We start from the raw sequence: 20,447 nt of genomic DNA, 5'->3' as shown, positions 1-20,447 counted from the left end.
TGTTTATGCATACCAGAGATGCTACAAGGGGCTGGGATATTATAATGTGACCTTTTAGATGTACCCAATGGCTGAGATATTATAATGTAGTTTCTTAAATGTATCCAATAGAGTTGCAAGTAGTGTATTGTAGACTGCTTATATAAGGTGTGATTTCTATCAATAAAGTTGAAGCTTGCTCTATCATTCACATTGAATCGGCTGCTTGCTTCCTCCGCTCGCCGCAGGGGCTCTCCTGCCTTGCATGGGGCAAACCCTACTTTTGCCCTGAAGGAGATCACTGAGGTTGATTTCTTACTGACTTCAGCCTCCCCTCTCGTGCTGCCCTCACTACAGCCTGGGAACTACTGTGGAGCTGGATTTCCTCTTTCTTCTCCACAAGACATGGATGTTTTCACAGGCACAGCCTGCCAGCACCACACAGCACTCTCGCTGTCTGGAGATCCTGCTGCATTCTAATGAGGATCTCTATCTCTGGTCTTGCTCTCCCTGGAAATAAGCAGCACATCCAGCTGTTTGTGGTGTAGAGGATGGGATGACTGGTGGCTCTGGTCAGGGATAGCAGAAACTGGGGGACAGTTCAGCTCACGGGTTGGAGGAGTTGCCAAGCCCCAGGACCAGAGTCAAAGCTGGCATGGGTACTGTCCCCAGGCTGGCACAGATCTCAGAGGGCAGTCTCTGCACTTGTGCTTTTGCTCCTGCCTTCCAAAGGGAAGGACACAAATGCACAAACTGTTCTGTTTCCCGCATTTAAGAACTGATTGACTATCCTTTGCTGGGAACTGGTGAATGAGCAAGGGCAGCCAGTCAATGGGTTATGATAAAATATACTTGGACTCCTCCTTGCATCCCGTGGGTGCTCACAAACCATCGACAACCTGCTATTGCCTCAGATTTTTTTTTCCTGTTAAATGAAATTTGAGTGGAAAGTGGTAGCAGTCACAATTGTCTTCTCATCATTAGTGTTACTGCATGTGTGAGACACATTTGGAAGGAGATCCAGGACCTGAATAGTCTTCAAACATATGCAGCAAGACAGTTTGGGTTTAGTATTTCCTTTGCCATTTAATTAATTTAGTTAGCCATAATCCCAAGAAGACAGCAAGACCATGGCTAGGTATTGACATGTGTTCCTTCAATTTGTTAACTCTAGCATTGATCTGTTAAGATTACTCCACAAAACCCACCATATAAAATAGCACAGCAAAAGTAGTGGGAATACTCTAGGTTTACACCAGTTTGCCAGATTTGGTCACAACATTCATAGGGAAAATCACATAATTTTAAACTGTACCAAATACTGAACAAAACAGAAACGTGGGTACTGTGAATCTGTAATGCTAAATATTCAGCTGTTAAGATTTTTTGCTCATTACGCAGTTGTAAGACAAGAGGAACTAAGCCACCGAAGTAATTCCAAGCTGAGAGAGGGTACATGTCCTGGGATGTCTCCTCCACAAGTTATCTTCATGGTAAGCCAAAGCCATGGGTAATAGTTAAAAGAATCAAAATCAATCTCTTCAACATTTGGTGATTATTCAAAATGTTCTAGGGTATGTAAGGAAGGAAGGAAGGAAGGAAGGAAGGAAGGAAGGAAGGAATTTAGTGTAATACAGTGATGATCACTTATCAGAGACAATGCTGGCCACCAGCATGACCAAGGCAGTTCCTATTACATTGCTATGTAATAGGAACTATGCTTAGCTATTGTGCTCCTGAAATAGTTGTCAGTGTAATCCCTCTGCTACACATGGACATTTCAACAGCTGGAATAATTGACATTGTCAGAAAGTGTGGTGTTGTGGCTCTCTCCTGAATGGAGACAATTCTAGGACATGTGGAAAATGGGGTGGGAGGAATGGGAAATCACTTGGGCAGGAAATTGTACTGATTCTTTTCTTAATCTTCTTGCTAGGCATCAATCCTGGTCACTGCCAAGGAAGAGTACAGAGAGCTCAGGGGTCCTTTGGTCTGCAGCAGAGGAGCAGTTCCCATTCTCTGTGTATGAAAAGTATCTGCCTCGGCTACTGTGATATTTAGAGGCTGTAATTTGCACAGTTGATGAATACACAGGCTTCCATGCTGAGCTGGTACATGCCAGCCTGGTGAAGTTCTAGGTTCCTTTCCTTGGTAGGTGGAGTCCCCACTCCTTGTCCCAGAGCAACCTGCCCTCCCTCCTTAAGGCAGCATACATCTTGCCACACATGGTGCCTTTCTAGGATTACTCACTCTCCAGTGTCTCTTACATTCCTGCAGCGTAAAGCCAATGGTTTCCACTAAAACAGAAATCCAGAAAATTAAAATCAGTCAAATGAAATAGTTTCAAAACAAGGATATGTCTTATTCCCTCGAGTAAAGGCAGATGGCACAGAAAACCTTTCAGTATTGTCAGTACAGTTTCTGCTAGTGCTGAATATTGATTACAAAAATGCACCTGTCCACATAACTGCTTCAATAAAGCATCTCACCTTCAGAAATGTCCATTAAATTTGTTAGCTACACTTCAACTGGCTCTCAAAGTAAAGGACACTTGCATTACTTTCTCTAACCCAGTTTGCTTGTTTTTATATACCTGTTAAGTCAGTGCCAAGCAGGGACTGGTGGTTTGCATGTGGTCAGGTTTGCTAGTGGTGGTGGGGGTACCAGAGGTGGCTTGGTCCTGTTCGGCCAAAGTTTGACTGTAAAAACTACATCTGATTTGGGGGCCAGCTGAGAAGTGGCTGATAATAGGGTCTGGTCCTCACCTGCTCCTGCGGCTCTGGGTCCCATCTCTCGGCTTCCAGTAGGGTTCTGTCAACTTTCCAGGGTTTCCCGGGAGAGCTACAGAGCTGCAGCTACAAATGCTTCTTACTTATTGTAGGGGCCAAAAGGGTTGCCACTGAAGATGGCACTCATTGCCATCACAGTTTAGGCCTTTTATGCTTTTGAGGAGGGTTATCGGAAATGTTACAGTATCCTTGCTAAGCACTTAACTTTGCTAATTCCTCACAACTATCCTGTTTTTCCTGTTCAAAGATGTTTTCTCTGTACTCTTTCTTCCCATCCTAATTGTTGTATATATAACTATGAGATTTAAAAGATAATAGCAGGTCTTTAGTGGGTGCCTCCGTCTTTCTTTTCCTCAACTTTGCAGCATTTACTTTGTTTTTAATAATAGTGCTTTTCTATGCAAGCCTGTAAGCTATGAGCTGGATCCAAAGCTGCCATCAGTGGCCTTGATCAGCTCCCAGCTGCGAGATCCCAGCCCCGTGCATTTACTAGGTGCCTGCAATGAAGACTTGGGTGCGTGCATTTGTGCAGAAGTTCCCTGAAGATGGGTCTTATTTTCCATGAGCTACACAGTCCAAGAGGGCTATTTTCTGTAGAGTGGTCACTGATACCCAGCTGAGTATTTTGACAGCTGTATTAAAACCGTATCCACAGGAAAGTGGCAGATGAGGCTTGGTCCTTCCTATGAATCGCCACTGTCAAAGCACAGTGATTTTTATAAGGCAATTTAGTAACAAAGTATCACGTTTTTAAAATCTCCGAGCAATTACCTAAAAGGATTTACCACAAGCAGTCAAACATATAATTCTGTTTTATGGATTATAATTAGATATTGTTTTTCTGGTGCTTTGGAAATATAACATGCAAAATGTGATTATAAAGAGTTCGTTTTCTAACGGGACCTGGGGAGCCCTGCTCTGGAGGTGGCAGGACACTGCCTGCAAGGCTCCCTGCCTGCTCCCGTCCAGCACTGCCACTGCCAGCTGCTTCAAGGCGCTGGTGGTGGGAGAGGACCAAAGCCATCTACATCTTCACCTGATCCAGAAGAGCGCTTTAGAGTTCCCACTTCCTTCCCATTGTTTATGCATGATGTTCTCCCTTCTGCCTCAGCCACATAATGTCTCTCTGGTATATTGATATAAAAGCCTTAAACTTTAGTGCTATTTACTGCAGATTTTAGAGAACTCTCAGAAAATGTCATTAATTATTTAAAAGGAAATCTCTAATAATAATAATAACACCATGCTATCTGTGGCTAAAGTGAGCAGTGGCAGCATGACAGATATTTATTTTTTAAATGCCTGGAAGCAGAATATTGACTTGGTGAATCTGTGAAGACCATGAAAATCATATGGTGGAACAGCTCTGGGTTGTCCAGACGCTTTTTATGAAACAGCTGTAGAGGAAGGATTTTGCACATTTCTAAGGTTTAAAGAGAATGTAATGCTTGTGGAGGTGATGGCTGATGGCAGCAGTCACAGACTTCATCCCAGTTCCCTTTCCTTGGCTGTGTCTGTACCAGCAGAGAGCACGGCTCAGTAGGAGCAGGTATGTGAAGTGCCTCAGCTGTTGTCAAACCCTTCCGCTCACCCTGTGCACATTTGGAGGGTTTTATTGGGTCATATCAGACACAATATAATGCCCACAGGGCTGCAGAACATGAGGCATGTTCAAGCGCACCTCTTGCAGAGCAAACCTACTCTGCCCATGTGTTGTGGTGAGAGCCAGAGCTCTGTGAGTGAGCACATGGGGTGGCTTACGGTGAAACAACCCTCCAGATCTGAATGGAGAGGCTGATACTGGCTCATCCTTCTTGTGCCAAACTGGTGGCACCTTTGATGTTTGTACATCCTCTTGTATCAGTTCTCTCTGGGGTCAGGAGGATTTTTTGCCCTAGGATGCCAATTCAATGGCACAAAGGCTATCTAGGGTTTGCTGCATCTCTGGCATGTCTTCTGGAAACATAAATGTCTAAACCCTTACTAATAAATAAATGTGGAATTTAATATCACAGCACCAGGGCCTATCAGTAAGGGATTGTTACCAGAAATATTGCAGAAAATGTGATTGGCAAAGGAGAGAGGAGGTTATTAATTTGAAAGTGTTGTGATTACTTGTCAGTCTTAAAAGAGTCTTTCATAAGACTGACATACAGTAGATTGAACTAATACTCCTTTTAATAATGTCTTGATCTTTTGTAACTTCAGATTTCCCCAAATTCACTGTTGCTTGTAAAACTGTAAGCATTACATCAGAAATTATCGGTGTGATTGTATTATTTGATTAAAAGTCTGACAAACATTTGTTTTAAACTGTTTAGGATAGCATAATATTAATAATAACAATAATAACAACCACCTCTGATTATCTACTGCTGTAAATGGAGGGGAAGTGAAAGCCTTTTTGCTCAGAGGTTCACAGCACAATGTGGGAACAATTACCTTTAGACTTTGCATTTCTCAGCAGAGTACAAGTAAAAATTTGAAGCCTGTGGCCCTAGCGAACCTTTATGTGTTGCTGGTGAACAATAAGCCCCTTTTGTAACAGGCTGCTGGTGAGAGTGGCGTGGCTGGGTCCCACCCCAATCTCTTGGGAACTGATGGCAGTTGTCTCCTAATGAGAAAGGCACTGAAACTCAGCACCAATGTCACGGTGGAGTCCCTGCTGAGAAAATGACACCAACGGAGAAAAAAGTTCCTTTTTTGGTAAGGTGCATGAATATAAAGAGACTTATAATTGGATTTCCTTAAAGACTTGGAGAACTAACACCCTTACAACTCTTCACATTGAAAGGAGGTTCTTTTAAATTCTGTTAGTTCTCCAGCCTACATTTTTTAGAAAAGTAAGATGTACAGCTTCTGAAGAAAACGAGGAACAATGAGGGGAGCAGTATTTGCATTCACAAGTTATTCTGTGGTGGCACGTTGTCATCTTTTGTTGAAACATCACAACTTTCAAAAAGACTCCTTTGAAGCTAAAGAATTATATTTCATCTTGTTTTCTAAAAAGTTACACTGAATACACACTTTGAAATGACAATGTGAGATCTGACTGCCCTTTAGCATTGGTCTGTCACCTAAGGTGCCTGTGTTCAAATCAAGGTCATTGTGTTTTCTCTTATCTGTGGATCATAGTATACATCAGTCCATATCCACTGGCATCCCAACATTTGGCATGAAATACTAGGACATACTCTGCTTGGAAGATGAACAAGAGTGAACTAATAAAGGCATTAGATTTAAATACCAGTCTGTGCATTGAATGGTTCTTCAAGATCAAAGTTAAAATTGATGCAGGGCTATGTGCCATACAGAATTAATACTCTACAAGACTGAAAAGAAGATGTTTTAAATGTCTGAGGAATGCAGTGCCAAAAGACTTCTGGACTCACTAATCAGTAGGAGGGCATGGTCCCAAACTTTTAAGACAAAGCAACCACGGTAGAATTATGAACCAAGACACTCCTCTGGTCTAGAAACAGTTTCTTCTTTGAGGCAAATTGAGAACAAATATAGCAACAACAGTGTAAAATGGGCATTAAGTGTGTATCTACATTAGGAGAGCCCCCCAGAGCCACAAATGGGCTGAATTAAACAGATGCTCATGGGATTAACATCAGGTTCTGCAAACCACTTATTCCTCTCTGCTGTCTAGGTTTTCACGCTGGTCTGCACTGGTGACTAACGCAAGCACAACCAGGAAATATTTGAACCTTCCACTGAAGTCCAGCAAGCTGCTTTGCATATCCTAGATTTTAATGCACTCACTGACTGTTTTACTGCAGTCTTATCTTATTAATACTGTGCTTTTATTCAGGTAGTTACCATTATGCAGAGGTCTGGGGTCCAGTCCAAAACCTGCTGCTGACTTCTCCTCCATGATGCAGGCAGAGAGCTCACCCCCTATGCTGCTGTTTCCCCGTTAGCTAAAAGGAGAACTGTAAATTTTGACAAACTTGTGAGGCCTGTTTTATTAATCTGGGAAAAACGCTCTGCATCATTTGAAAGTGGGAATTTGGTTTTCTTCTTTATTAATTTTGGGCCAAATCCTGGATGTCTTACACAGTCCAGAGTACTTCTGAGAAGAAACAGTGATGAGCCAGCGTTTGTTGCAATGACTTTGATGGCTCTCTGGTTATGATGCCCAGTGAGTGCACTACTTTCCAAGAACGTGCCCAAGATCTGGCAGAAACGTGTTGTTTCAGGACTGACTTGCTCTTAAAGTGACATCAATTTTGCTCTAAGTGCTATTCCATTAAGAAGAGCTGCAAATGATGCTAATGTTAATCTGGAGTCTGAAAACTGAAAACATAGACTGCTCACCAATTAGGAAGCTGCACATTGATTAGGAGATCTGAATTTGATGCTTTGCCAGATTTCCAGATTTCATATATGACCCTAAATAATCACAGGGCCAAATCTGCAAATGGGTACATTAACCCCGGTTGGAGTTCCTTTCATTTTGCTGTGGCCCACCCAAGCAATAGCTTCTGGTCTACCTAAAGCTTCTCTGTCTCACAGAAAGGAAGATCCATCCCACTTGTTTTTCCAGGCAAGAGAAAATAGTCCACCTTTTTCAAGTGTTGATAATTTTTGCTCAGCTACTGAGGGACTCTGGCCCATTGGGCCAAGAACACCTTCCACAGCCCACAGGTACCTTGAGTGAAGCCCCTGCTTTTATGCTACTAGGTTTCTCTTGTCTTCCTTTGCACGTGGGCAGAGCATCCACATTGCAGACTTTTGTTGTTGGAAGGACCGCTGGGGTGCCAAGAATTTCACTGCCCAAATCCCAAGGGGATCTGGCCCTTCCCTCCCAGCTGGGAACCCTTCATCTCTCTGTGTGTCTGTTCTTTAATTGTACAGTGGAGATAATGGCATTACCCCATCCCATAGGGATTTTGCAAACAGAAACCTATGACTATAGTCCTTGGGATCAGCAGAAAGGCTGTGATGATTGGGACCACATAAATACCCAGATAGATCTCTTAGGGAAACAGCTGGAAAAGATATTGGGAGGGATTTAATTCCCCTCTGAGCAATTAAAATAAGAAAAGCCATAGTTCTAACTTACAAAGTAAGAGGGAGTAAAACTGGATTGTATTGGATTTTACTCTGCTTAAATGAGAAAATCTGGAGATTTTGTCATTAGGTAGTAGAATTCTCTGATACATTCAGTTGCTTTTGCTACCCAATGGTTTACAAAATAGGAGTCATCTCTGAGACCTATCGTAATGGGTTTAAATAAACGCAGTGTCAATTAATCTGAATGGAAAATGTTGTACCCAAACAATCACATGCCTGGAACAGTGAGACCGTTAGCGCTGTCATTTATGGAGAAATCGGTACTGAAATGTCTGCAGCAGAACTTGCTTGAGATTTAAGGAGGAATTACATAGTCCGCTAGTGTTCCTGTCTCTACAGGTCAGCTGTGGAAACAGACGGTCGGGAGAAACTGGCTAGAAATGTTATTACAGTGAATATTAGAAAATAAGTTAGTCTTTAAACCAGCAGAACCAAAGGTACAAATATTATGACTTGTGATCACAGACTGCATTACTCCATTTCCACTCTCCTAAACTCTTCTATATGGTATCATGAGTTTGAGTCAAATGACCAGACATGCTTGCTGTGTGAGACACTCTGAAATCTTGTGACACCTCTTCTCCCACCATGGGATAAGGAACAGGACAGTTCAAGCACCTGGGACCTCAGCACAGTCCTTGCACACATTTTCTCTTGGTAGCAATATCTCAGGTGATCCGAGCAGTCTTGGTGACCATTACTTGTGATTTGTGCCAGGTCCCAGCGCATGCTGCCCTTTGTGGCAGTTAATGCTGTGAAGCACAGATGGCACCAGCTGCTGGGGCTCCCTGTGAGTTCTGTTTATTTGGATTTCAGAAAGTGTATTTCTTAATGCACCCCTGGTTGTTAGTCTTATGCTTCCATACACTTTCATTCTGAAGCCTGTTAACTTGCATTTATTAGAACGGAATTTTTGTTTTGCATAATCAGTCTTTGCTATAATACTGCTATTGTGCTGGTATCGAATGAATCTTAATTTCATCACTGCTTATTTTCTTGACCTATGGAGAACTAGGGTGTGTGGCTATCACTCATTAAACCCTATCTGCAAGCAGTTTAACTTGCTGCTTGTGTCAGTCCTAAGCTCAGTGAGAGGGTGGGAGGACAGTGTCTGAAGAGCACAAAGTAGTAAAGAGGGCTATTTTCAGGCAATGTGAAAACCAAGAAAGTGCCCATATCCCACTATGGGGGCTGAATCCAGACAGTCCATAGGGTTGAATAATTACAAATCTGCATGATGTTAGACACTGTACTGTACTTTTCTTTAAGCTCTCACAGCCAATGGCCCTTATATCATGCAAGTCTTTCAGGATATTTCAGTTACAGGTACTTCCAACTCCTCTACACAACTACAACTCTTTTCACCCCAGCTGTGCACTTCTTGTCAAATGCGATTTAGCACGAATTTTCCGGCTAGAAATTATCTTACTGGCCTGTCATGGACCATATTACTCCTCTTTGCATACCTCCAACTGGTTTCATCTTCTCTATCACATCAAATATAGCCTACTCAGTTTGGTATTTAAGGTCTTTCTTACTTATTCCTTCCTATGCATTAGGTGCATGTACCATCTCCTTCTGTAAGCTCAGTTCCCAGGTCTGCCTAGACTAGCAACGTATATTGCTTAGTTGCTGCATTTCTAACAAGGATCTTCACGATTTTCCTGAGCTGCCTCCACTCTTGGAAGAATCTCTTAAACACTGCAGAATTAACCTTCTCTCGAAGCCAACAGGATCCCTACGCAGATCTGGACAGTGGTGAAAGTGCTGCTGAGGCTGAGACTGCTGCCAGTCATGCTGGCCAGCGCTGCATTGACGTCTCCTTGCCTGTATGCATGAAACCACTGACCCTTCTTTCTTATTTAAACAACTTGATGACTCTTGTTGTCTTGCTTAGACAACTTGCTGTCTGGTCCACATTGATAGCAAGACTGCTACACTGGGACCTGGGTGATAGCTGGTACTATGAGGTGGCCTGATGCAATGTATGTAGTGTATGCATATAGTCTGATGTCTTTTATTCTAAGTGGTGGGTAGTTTTACAGAAGAAATAAAGGATTTCAGGGGAATAAGAGGCTGACGAGGGCTCTGTCTTTACCTACCCTGCCTTCAGAGCATTATTGATCTCAGACATATTGACAAGTAGGATTTATCTGACCTAATACAGGCTTCTGAAGCTTACTTTATCCTCAGATAAATACACAGGTAAGTGCCTGCTCCCTGGAGTTTCATACTTTCCACAGACTATATGAGGAGCCCAAAGGGACCCAGAAAACAAGATGTAGTGCCTGAGGGTAAGCCAGAAGCATCCTAACTACATCCCCCATCTTCCCTACAGCCCAGAAATGACCAGGCAAGTTTTGGACTCTTCCATGTTTCTCCTGCACTTAAACTGCCTCTGGGGTAGTGGGGCTGTGTGGGAAGGTCTGAGAGGGTTTTGAGAGGGTGTAGAAAGTAAATGAGATGGCTTTTTGAAGTGAAACAGTGACAGGATTTTTCTTCCCTCTTTCAAGGCCCATTCGTTTGTTCATTTTTTCAGAGTTAATATACTTCTGTCAAAAGAGTTTTGTCTAAATTCCTAATAAAAAGTGTCCTTGAGTCCTGCTTAAATATCAACTGTCCAATTGATTCATGTTTTTTAAATTAAGCACAGTATTTACAATAATATCTGTGCCTTATATGTCAGATGTACAGACTGCATTTAGTGGCAAGGATCATTTAACAAAGCCAAGCAGTTAGATCCAACAATATTTTGGAGACACTATCTGTATATTTTATTTTGCACCTCTGATCATTTATTCAGTCAAAAACACCAGAATAAAAAAAAACCCAAAAAACCTCAACCTTAATTGATAGTTTCTTCTCATCATTGTTTTCTTCATATGCAACTTGTTAAAAAAAAATTAAGGTCACATTAGAAGTTCATCTAAAAGATGAGTCTCATTTAGTTTCCAGATGAGTTCCCCCCACAAAGCCTGTTAATAAAGTGAAAAGAGTATGAGGTGGAAAGAGGGAAGTGCCACTATATGTGGTAGTCATCTGCAGAGAGCCTGGAGAGAACTGTAAGCTGAGGGTCAGTGCACAGGTATGACAGAGTCCTCGATTTCCAACCACTAGTGGTTTTCTTCATATCACAAAAAGTATTTGTCAATAAGGATCAGGTGAGCCTGAAGTTCAAGAATCAAGACTACCAGCTCACAGACTGGCACATACATTACTCCTTCAAATTGAGATTACAATTATACTTTTTATTAATCACACTGTTCTTTGAAATGCCTTGTTGTTAACTTAATATCCAATGGCAGTTTAGACAGTCTTAATCCTATTGTGTAATAAAAGAGTGAAGTCCCACCTCATTGACTTTGGGGTGCTGGATTTTACCCTGGATATCAGTATTCAAAGTGCTCTCTGAGCATCGACTCCTCCTATGCCTACTGCACTGTGAAGTCCTGTGTTTCTCAAACCTCCTGTGAGACACAGTTCCCAACAGTACCTTCATAGACAGCCTTTGAGAAACCAGCTCATCCTTTACATTAAAAAAAAAAAAAAGGAAAATGTATTGGTTTATGTTTTGTGGAAAAGAAAAATATTGGGATGAGTATGGCTGGGAAAATCATGTCAGAATAATCAATCTTTACTTATAATTACAGCCCTGGCACAGCTAGTTGCATATTGCATAAGGATCTGTAATAATATTATGAAGTTAGATGTGGGAAGCAGGTTTAGTAACTTCAGCTCTTTCATTGTTGAAAATGCTGTCTGAGTGTATTTGTTTACATTTAAAATCTCTTTTCCCTCTGTCAGGGTGCACAATTCCTTCCATTAACAGACAGGAACTTCCCATTAGCCATTGTATTTAAAAGCAGAAGAGGTATGAGGACTTAGTCACCCATTTCAATGGTGTCCTCCACTGCACAAGCTGGCACATATAGTTGCACAAGTACCAGCTGACATTTCTCATAAACAGGGTGATCAAAGGCAAGACAAGTTTTCTTGGACTCTGAAATTAGGCAAATCACATTTCCAGAAGACACCATGTTTTGCCAGCAACTGGTTCCCGAGAGATGTTGCCATGTATAAACTATGATTCTCTAGGAAAATGATGTGAAAGCAGAGTTCCCAAGGGTAGGACATACAGTTAAGATCAGTCCTGACACCCTGTTATTTCTGTGCGTGTGCTGACTTTCTGTGGGAGCAGGTGTTCAAGGCGCTCACTCCTCAAGGGGCAACAGCGACCAGGAACTGGGGTCAGTCAGGAGTGTGGACAAGCCCTGTGTTTTTGGGGGAGAGCTTTAACGTGCACTGGAGAGGCTGAAAAATCATCCTGTACCCTGAGGAAGGCTGGATACAGCCCTGACAAGGGGGGGACAGATGCTCTAGACAGTCAGTGACTCCAGTGCTTTGAAACCCTGGTGGTTCATTGATGGGCAATTGCTCTGGCAGGGCTCCTGCTATAGCAATCCCATCACCATGCAATTCTGTAACAGTGAGGGTGCCTCATGCCCGAGCGACTAGCAAAGAATAGTTGCAGCATGCCACACTTTCCAAAGCCTTCTAAGGAACCCTTCACATGAGTCCTATTTCCTCCAGTCCCATGGTGAAGTGGCAGAAACCAAAATCTGATTTGAAGCTTCCATCCACTTGCCGTAGAGTTTGATCTGAGCTCACACACCACGCTGCTCATTGCATTTGACAGTCCAAGCTTGCACCTTCAGGACAAGAAGGGCCACATCCTGCAGGCACTCCCATGATTTCCCTCCAGTTAATAATGTCTGTCTCTGTCTGGGAGGCTTTTTTGTGTGGAAAAGTTAGGAAACACTTTGAGCAACATGATTTTCCCAGATGAAATATTCATTATTTTCTCATCAATGTAACAGGCAGATTCTCCTGTGATACGATAGAAGCTTTAACGTAGATTACAGTTGAACAATCCCCTTTTATGAGAATAGACCCTTTATCACTGTCTCCTACCCCCTTCTATGATATTCTGTGGTTTTGACAGAAACTCTTTTTCTGAAATCTTAAGGAACTGTATTAAATACCACTGTTGTGATTTTTTTTTCACTGTGCATTCAGCTTCCTCTTTCTTATTCTGAAGAGAAAAGCCTTAATTCTGGTATAGGATCTGCATAACATGAACAGCAAAGGGAGCAGCAAAGCATCTGGGAAAGGCTTTTACAGGTTTTTCCTTGTATTCTTCCCTTTTCTTCCTGATTGAGATTCTTCAGGTGCTATTCCGTTTGCCATCGAAAAAACAACCCTCATGAAACTTAAAATTTGATCTAAACCCAAGGGCCTTTAGGCTAAATTAAAGTGTTAAATATGCTACCACAGCCCTACTTAACTTCACTCATAGTTGATTGTATAGATCTAAAGATAAAATTTCTTCTTCAACCTATATATATTTGAGACAGCACCAAAATGTATTCTAAAAGGGGAAAAAAAGGTGGAGGTTTTCATGTTATAAGCAATTTTTGGGAGCATTACCAGAGAAATTTGCCGTTGTGCTCTACATATAGATGCTCCTGTATTAAAAAAAGATGTTGCCACACATGTAGGTGCCTGGAAGCATGATACAAAAGTCAGGCAGGTGGACCCATAGTTGTTTCAGTCATTTTAAATCTTTGGAAATGCCCAGGTATTTGTAATTTTTAGCTCTGCTATTTTGTCGTGTAGATAGGCCTGTTTAAAACTCAGTAAAATTCAGGACTGAAAGTGTCTGAATGAAGGAAAAAATTTCTACTCAACTTCCCTCACTCCCATTTCTCCCAATTTCCACTTATATTTCAAAATCAAAACCTTCCTCTACCTCAGATCCCGAAGTTGAACGTGCTGAATTTTCCACACTTTGATTCATTTTCTTCTGTTTTAAGAAGAAGAAGAAAAATATTCCATGCTCTTGGTGAAGAGGTACAGAGTGGATATTATCTAAACTTCCAGTGAATCACAGCTGACAGTGTTGCTATTTCTAGGCCAGAGAATCACTCTTTGAACAAAATGCAATCGCTGTGTCTTTTCAACCTGCGCTTCAGCAGAGTGAAACAGCAGGATTCCCGTACTGTATAATAACTGTCAGAAACAATTTCTGCTCTGTAAGTGAGGTGAAGCAAAATGTCAAAATATTTGAATACATTTTATTGAGGATATCTTCTTTTAAATTAGTGAAGGCTAGAGGAAGAGAATCCTATTCTCTCACATAATAAATATGCATGGAACAGTGGGGCCAAGTGAATTCTAATAAAGCTGGGTCCTCACTCGTTAATGTGTTAGAGAACCACAACAATAAAACACAATAATTATTAGTTAAAGAAATGCCAGCATTGGCCTTTTACCAACACTCCCGAACATATAAATCGCAATAAATTTAGACTGTCTGAAGGCGCTGTGTTAATTACCATATTTTATAAAATGCCTTGGGTAGAAGGGAGCAATCACAGTGACCGAGGAGGATCCCAAACCGAGTGTATATATTTCATTATTAGTACAACTGCATTCCTTGGAAATTATTAGCCAACCTGCATTATCTTTGATCATACCCAGAGAAGAATGGTAAGGAAAGTTTGCTAACAACACCTGGTATTTTTCTATCCATGTGGATCCCAAAGCTACTCTACAAAGAAAATGCTTCAGAGTTTGCAAATGCTTAAACATGAGATACTTTCAATAATATTGCCTTGAATTTACAAACAATTCTTTTGCGCTCCTACTTAGTGCTTGCAAACACAGGCTGGAGAGGACTGCATGGGTTAACAAGACCTGTGTCCAGTGATAAGCAGCCATGTGACAGATTTTCATCCAAGAGGATGGGTGAACAGATCACTTAATTCACATGCTCCAAGAGCTGCCAGTCACAAAACTTTTTCAAACAATTTAATGCCGGATCCAAGAAATCTGCAAAGTGCTACAAGAAGAGAGCAGCAGCGGTAAAAGGCACAGCCTGTATCTGAAGTCCAGCAACAGTGAGGGAATCATGTGGAAGCATCTCAGCAACTCTGTCGTGATCACTCTTATGTGCCATAGACAAGTTGGCTCCCTGTTTTTCTAGAGTCCCTGCTAATCTGATGTGGTGCCCCAAAGCACTAGGATCATGGATGCGTTCAGTGCAGTGTTGCATCCATAGCTATAGCCAGCCCAAAATGATTCAGAGTAAAGTAGAAAAAAACCTGAGAGAAGCCAAACTGTATGTTGAAGAAAGGAAAAAATATCCTCAGCCCCTGCAGATCACCTGTGGAAACCAGAACATCACACTAACGTTAAGTAAGGGATAGGCCAGTGAAATATATATTTGTACAGGTATAATCCTAGCAAGAGGATGCCCATAAAAAACCTCCCTCCAGTTTCCTGAATGAGTGTTCTTGCTGACTGTATTGAAATGCTGAAGTAGTTCCATCATTAAGGTGGTGAGCAGAAATAATGAGCGCAATTTATAATGAGATGGGCACGTGTACACACATACGCATATACAGGTAGGAATTCTCTGTGTCAGTGAAAATAAGACTGGCCCCAAATTGATTTAAGATTCATTAGTTCACAGAGCTCATTATGTCATATTATGAGATAAGAGTTCAGCCCTGTTTATTGTTTTACTGTCATAACCCACTAAAGTGTTGTTTTTGCAGTTGATGCTAAAATGTTCTCATCTGATAAAGCCCTCTATAAAAATTTTTTAACATTTTTTTTTTAAAAAGTATTAATTTGAGTATCTAACATCAATGGACTGCTATCTAAGACACCGATCTTTCCATAAATCCCTACTCTGCTTGGCATTTTATCCCTTGCCAATTTAGGACCCCTGGAAAAATCTCTCAGGAGGTGATCAGACCCTGCTAATGAACAGGTTAATTTAAATTACCATGCTGTTTTGCAATGGAAACCAGAAATCTTTTTCTTAAAACTATACATTTATGGAAAAATGAAAAATAACTAGGTTGTGTGGTTCTCTGCTGAAACTACTATCGGTCAATTGTTTGACTATCAATCATCAGCCTTGTTTTGAAATGTTGATCAAATTGTTTGCATTGCCAACATCTGCTAGTGCAGGAGATTAAATCTAGTAAATATCTATCTAGATGCCCAGCTATCGGAAGGCATTTTGACAGCAGTCTGCTGCATAATGACAGTTTACAGCATATTGCCTGTGCTGAACACACACCCAGTTACACCAGTTCTACCGAAAAGCATTACTGTTAATAGTTGGTTGTTTTTTTTTTTAATCTATCTAATGCATTGCCTTTGTAGACAAAAGGAGAATTGTGATTATACTCTTTGTTTACACTCTTAAGATGCCGAGTAATTTTATTTTGAAGACAAGTGGTAGCAAATAAATATTGTTGCTTTCATCCAAAGAAAAACTTCCTAATTTGTGAGGATTCTGCTTGTTGATGTGATTGCTGAGCTGTATTATTTAAAATAATGTAGCTGGAGATTACAGGTTTCTTTGGTAATACTGGGATAAAATTACAAACCATTTCAGCGTTGTTCAGAGGAAGATAATGGCAACCCTTGGTAATGTATAGCGGTCCACCAAAATTGCTGAAAAGAAAGAGGGAATTTCATCTAATCCACATAAATTGAGTGCGGGGACTACCAGGCTCTCTGGAAAATGCTTGTTGTAGTTCTGTGTGTGGCAGATAGCTGTCCAAGATGAAATATATATCTCAGCTCATTTAACCATAACAAATGCAGGATTGGTCTCAACTGCATGTTTGCAAGTTATTTTGAGTAAATTCAATAATCGTTACCATCTTGTTTTCCTCTTTGTTTCTTTATGTTCACTGCTTAGTCTAATCTCTCTCCTTGTGTTTTCTCACCCTGGGGATCAAGGGTTTGTCACTAATATAGTTTAATACCTCCTTCATTACCTATTTTTGATTCTCTTCTTCATCCCATTAAAACTCTGGCTAATTAAAACCTTTTCTGTATATAATATGCTCTGCTATAGACCTCTTGTTAATTGTTTACCTCCTTACATTGTACCCACCCCATAGCTGCGTGTGCACCCTGCTCACACGCAGAGTGAAAACATCTGTAAAAACTTTAATTTGCAAAAGTTTGTAATTAAATAATGTCTTTTTTTTTATTATTATTATTTAAAGATTACACTGGTGTTAGTGGTTCTCCTGTTACTTTCCTTTCTGATCAATAGCAATAAATAACTTTAAATACAAAGTTTGGCTTTCAGTTAACTTTTAAACTAGTTTCAGACTTATTTTCACAAGGATAACACTTTGCTTTTGGAAGAACCCATACGGCATATATTCAAATGGCTTAAATTCAATGAATAATGTATTTTTAAGTGTATGAACATGCTCCTTGGTAAGCATTAGGGAGCATGCCATTTGCAGTTCAGATGTCACTATTTTTTGTTACCATGGTACCAATGAATAGGCAGTGTTACCATAAGCTTTCCAAAAGCTTATGATGTTTTGATTTTTACTTATTTAAAAATGTTGAAGGGATTCTGTTTGTCATTTCTAGAAAATGCTCTAGCAAGGAGGAAATCAACCGTATACATGTTTGGAAAGGTAAATATTTTGACAGAGTAATAACCTTTCCTTATATTCTTAGAAGAAAAAAGTATTACAGACTTGAATGTGGGAGTATAATACACAGTGGAATAAAGATGATTTTGAACAAATATATAAAGGAGGAAGTACTGTGACACTGCTGTTGCCTTTCATGTAGCCTCCCAGTATCTCATAAACCCCAAGTCCCTCTCAGAAGCCAAGACAAGAACTGATGAATATAATTGACTCTATCACAATTTAAATTTCTTGGCTGATGTAATGTAAAAGGTTTGGATCGAATCTATTGAAGTAGGGTAGCAGGTTTGGATCAATGCTCTTTCATATTACTGTAACAGTTGAGCATCAAAATTCCTGTAAATATTTCTCTTGCAGTTGCCAGTAATTACCTGTGTAAACCACAAACAGCTAGCTTTAAAATAATTTAAATCACAAAATCAGGTACCTTCTCTATGTTTCTCACTTGTTTTAATCTTTTATCCTTTCCTACTACTGTCTGCGTTTCCTTCATCACTTTTCCTTCAATCTTTATTTAAGCATGTTTGGTTTTGAATGCCAGTTGTTCCTCAGGACTGTGGTCTCCACAGGGCCTTTCATTTAAGCTACAAATGGAGTGCAATGCATGGAAATGGGACTGTAGCTACTGGATCTATAAATTAATTGGAAAACATGTCATGTTGCTTCTTGGAAGAAGACTGTGATGAATAGCAACGAGTGGCAAAGTGAGGCCTTCATTCTGAAGATAATATTTTGCCTTACTGGGACAGCAAAATCTTAAGGTTATTGTGTGAAAAACGGCAGCTGAGCTTTCCTTCAAAACCATCGCAGGTTTCTTGCTCAGCATCCACACCTGTGAGACGTGCATGAGAACCCGTGCACGTGAAAGGCTGTGACTGAACTAGCCCAAGAACAAACACGGTGGAAACCTTCAGAGGACAGTCAATGCATGCCAAAAATTATGTCAGTTCCCCAGTAGACCCTTTTGCTTTTAAACTTACTTCTTCGTGGAAGTATCCCATACATTTGTGCATTTGCTTTCTATCATAGGTCAGCAGAACCAACAACAACGCACCGCTTTCTCATTTCCACAAAGAAACATGGGATCTTTCTATTTTACTTAAGTTTTTCAAATAATCAGAATGCTCTAGTGATCTGCAGTATGCCCAGAAAAACTGTCTTAGAGATAAAGTACTTAAGCCCTTTGGATAGTAATAAGATTCTACAACCACTTGTTTCCTATATTCCAGTATATGCAGTCACCTAAAGACTACCAGAATAGGCAGAAAGCAAAAATAAAGCTTTATGAAAAATCCTAAGTTCAAAATCTGTTTTGCCACAGGAATGTCATATTTCTGGTAAGTCATATTTGTCATATATGTCATGTATCCAGTGAGTCAAATGTCATATTTCTAGGGAATGTCCTTTGTTACAGGAGACAGTCTCCTGACTCCCCAGAAGCATGAGCAAACCCTTTCTGAAACTTCCACCATAAGAGGGGCCCAAAGTTGAGCCAGGTACAAAAGTGATTCTTGTCATTTAACTCATTGAGATGCAAAAGACAGCAGAGAAGGCAAACAAATTCCTCAAAGAATGACAGAATCTTCTAGGTTGGAAAAAACCTTGAAGATCATCCAGTCCAACCATTAACCTTTAGTCCTACATTAACCTGTAGTTCCCAACTACATCATATCCCTCAGCGCTATGGCGACCCTACTCCAGGGATGGGGACACCACCACCTCCCTGGGCAGCCCATTCCAACGCCTAACAACCCCTTCTATAAAGAAATGCTTCCTAATATCAAGTCTAAACCTTCCCTGGTGCAACTTGAGGCCATTCCCTCTTGTCCTATCGCTTGTTACTTGGTTAAAGAGACTAATCCCCAGCTCTCTGCAACCTCCTTTCAGGGAGCTGTAGAGGGCGATGAGGTCTCCCCTCAGCCTCCTCTTCTCCAGACTAAACATCCCCAGTTCCCTCAGCCGCTCCCCGTACGACCTGTGTTCCAGACCCTGCACCAGCTGCGTTGCCCTTCTCTGGACACGCTCGAGTCATTCAATGTCCTTTTTGTAGTGAGGGGCCCAAAACTGAACACAGGAATCGAGGGGCGGCCTCACCAGTGCTGAGGACAGGGGTCAGATCCCTTCCCTGTCCCTGCTGGCCACGCTATTTCTGACACAAGCCAGGATGCCATTGGCCTTCTTGGCCCCCTGGGCACACTGCTGGCTCCTGTTCAGCCGGCTGTCAATCAACACCCCCAGGTCCCTCTCTGACTGGCAGCTCTCCAGCCACTCCTCCCCAAGCCTGTAGCGCTGCTGGGGGTTGTTGTGGCCCAAGGGCAGCCCCCAGCATTTGGCCTTATGGAAACTCCTCCAGTTGGCCTCAGCCCATGGCTCCAGCCTGTCCAGGTCTCTCTGCAGAGCCTCCCTGCCCTCGAGCAGATCAACACTCCCACCCAACCTGGTGTCATCTGCAAACTGACTGAGGGTGCACTCGATCCCCTCGTCTAGATCATCAATAAAGATGTTAAGCAGGAGCGGCGCCAACACTGAGCCCTGGGGGACAGCACTCGTGACCGGCCACCAACTGGATTTAACCCCGTTTGCCACAACTCTTTGCGCCCAACCATCCAGCCAGTTTTTTACCCAGTGAAGCGTGTGCCCATCCAAGCTGGGAGCAGCCAGTTTCACCAGGAGAATGATGTGGGAAACAGTGTCAAAGGCCTCAGAGGGTTTTCTCTGTTTAACACAGATACACAAAGAATCCAAATAAAAATCTGTAAACTGCACAAAGATGTATTTACAGAATCACAGAATCATCTAGGTTGGAAAACACCTTGAAGATCATCCAGTCCAGCCATTAACCTAATACTGACAGTTCCCAGCTACACCATATCCCTCAGCGCTATGTCAACCCGACTCTTGAACACCTCCAGGGATGGGGACTCCACCACCTCCCTGGGCAGCCCATTCAAACACCTAACAATTCCCTAATTGTGATGCATATTTAACTGGGGGAAAAAAAAATGTTGCTAATGAAAAATTATCCATAATACAGTTATTCTGAAAAGCAGAAAAA

This window comes from Athene cunicularia, assembly GCF_003259725.1.
Source record: "Athene cunicularia isolate RWA chromosome 3 unlocalized genomic scaffold, athCun1 chr3_part1, whole genome shotgun sequence".
In the NCBI taxonomy this organism is placed as follows: Eukaryota; Metazoa; Chordata; class Aves; order Strigiformes; family Strigidae; genus Athene; species Athene cunicularia.
Note: the sequence above shows the minus strand (reverse complement) of the source record.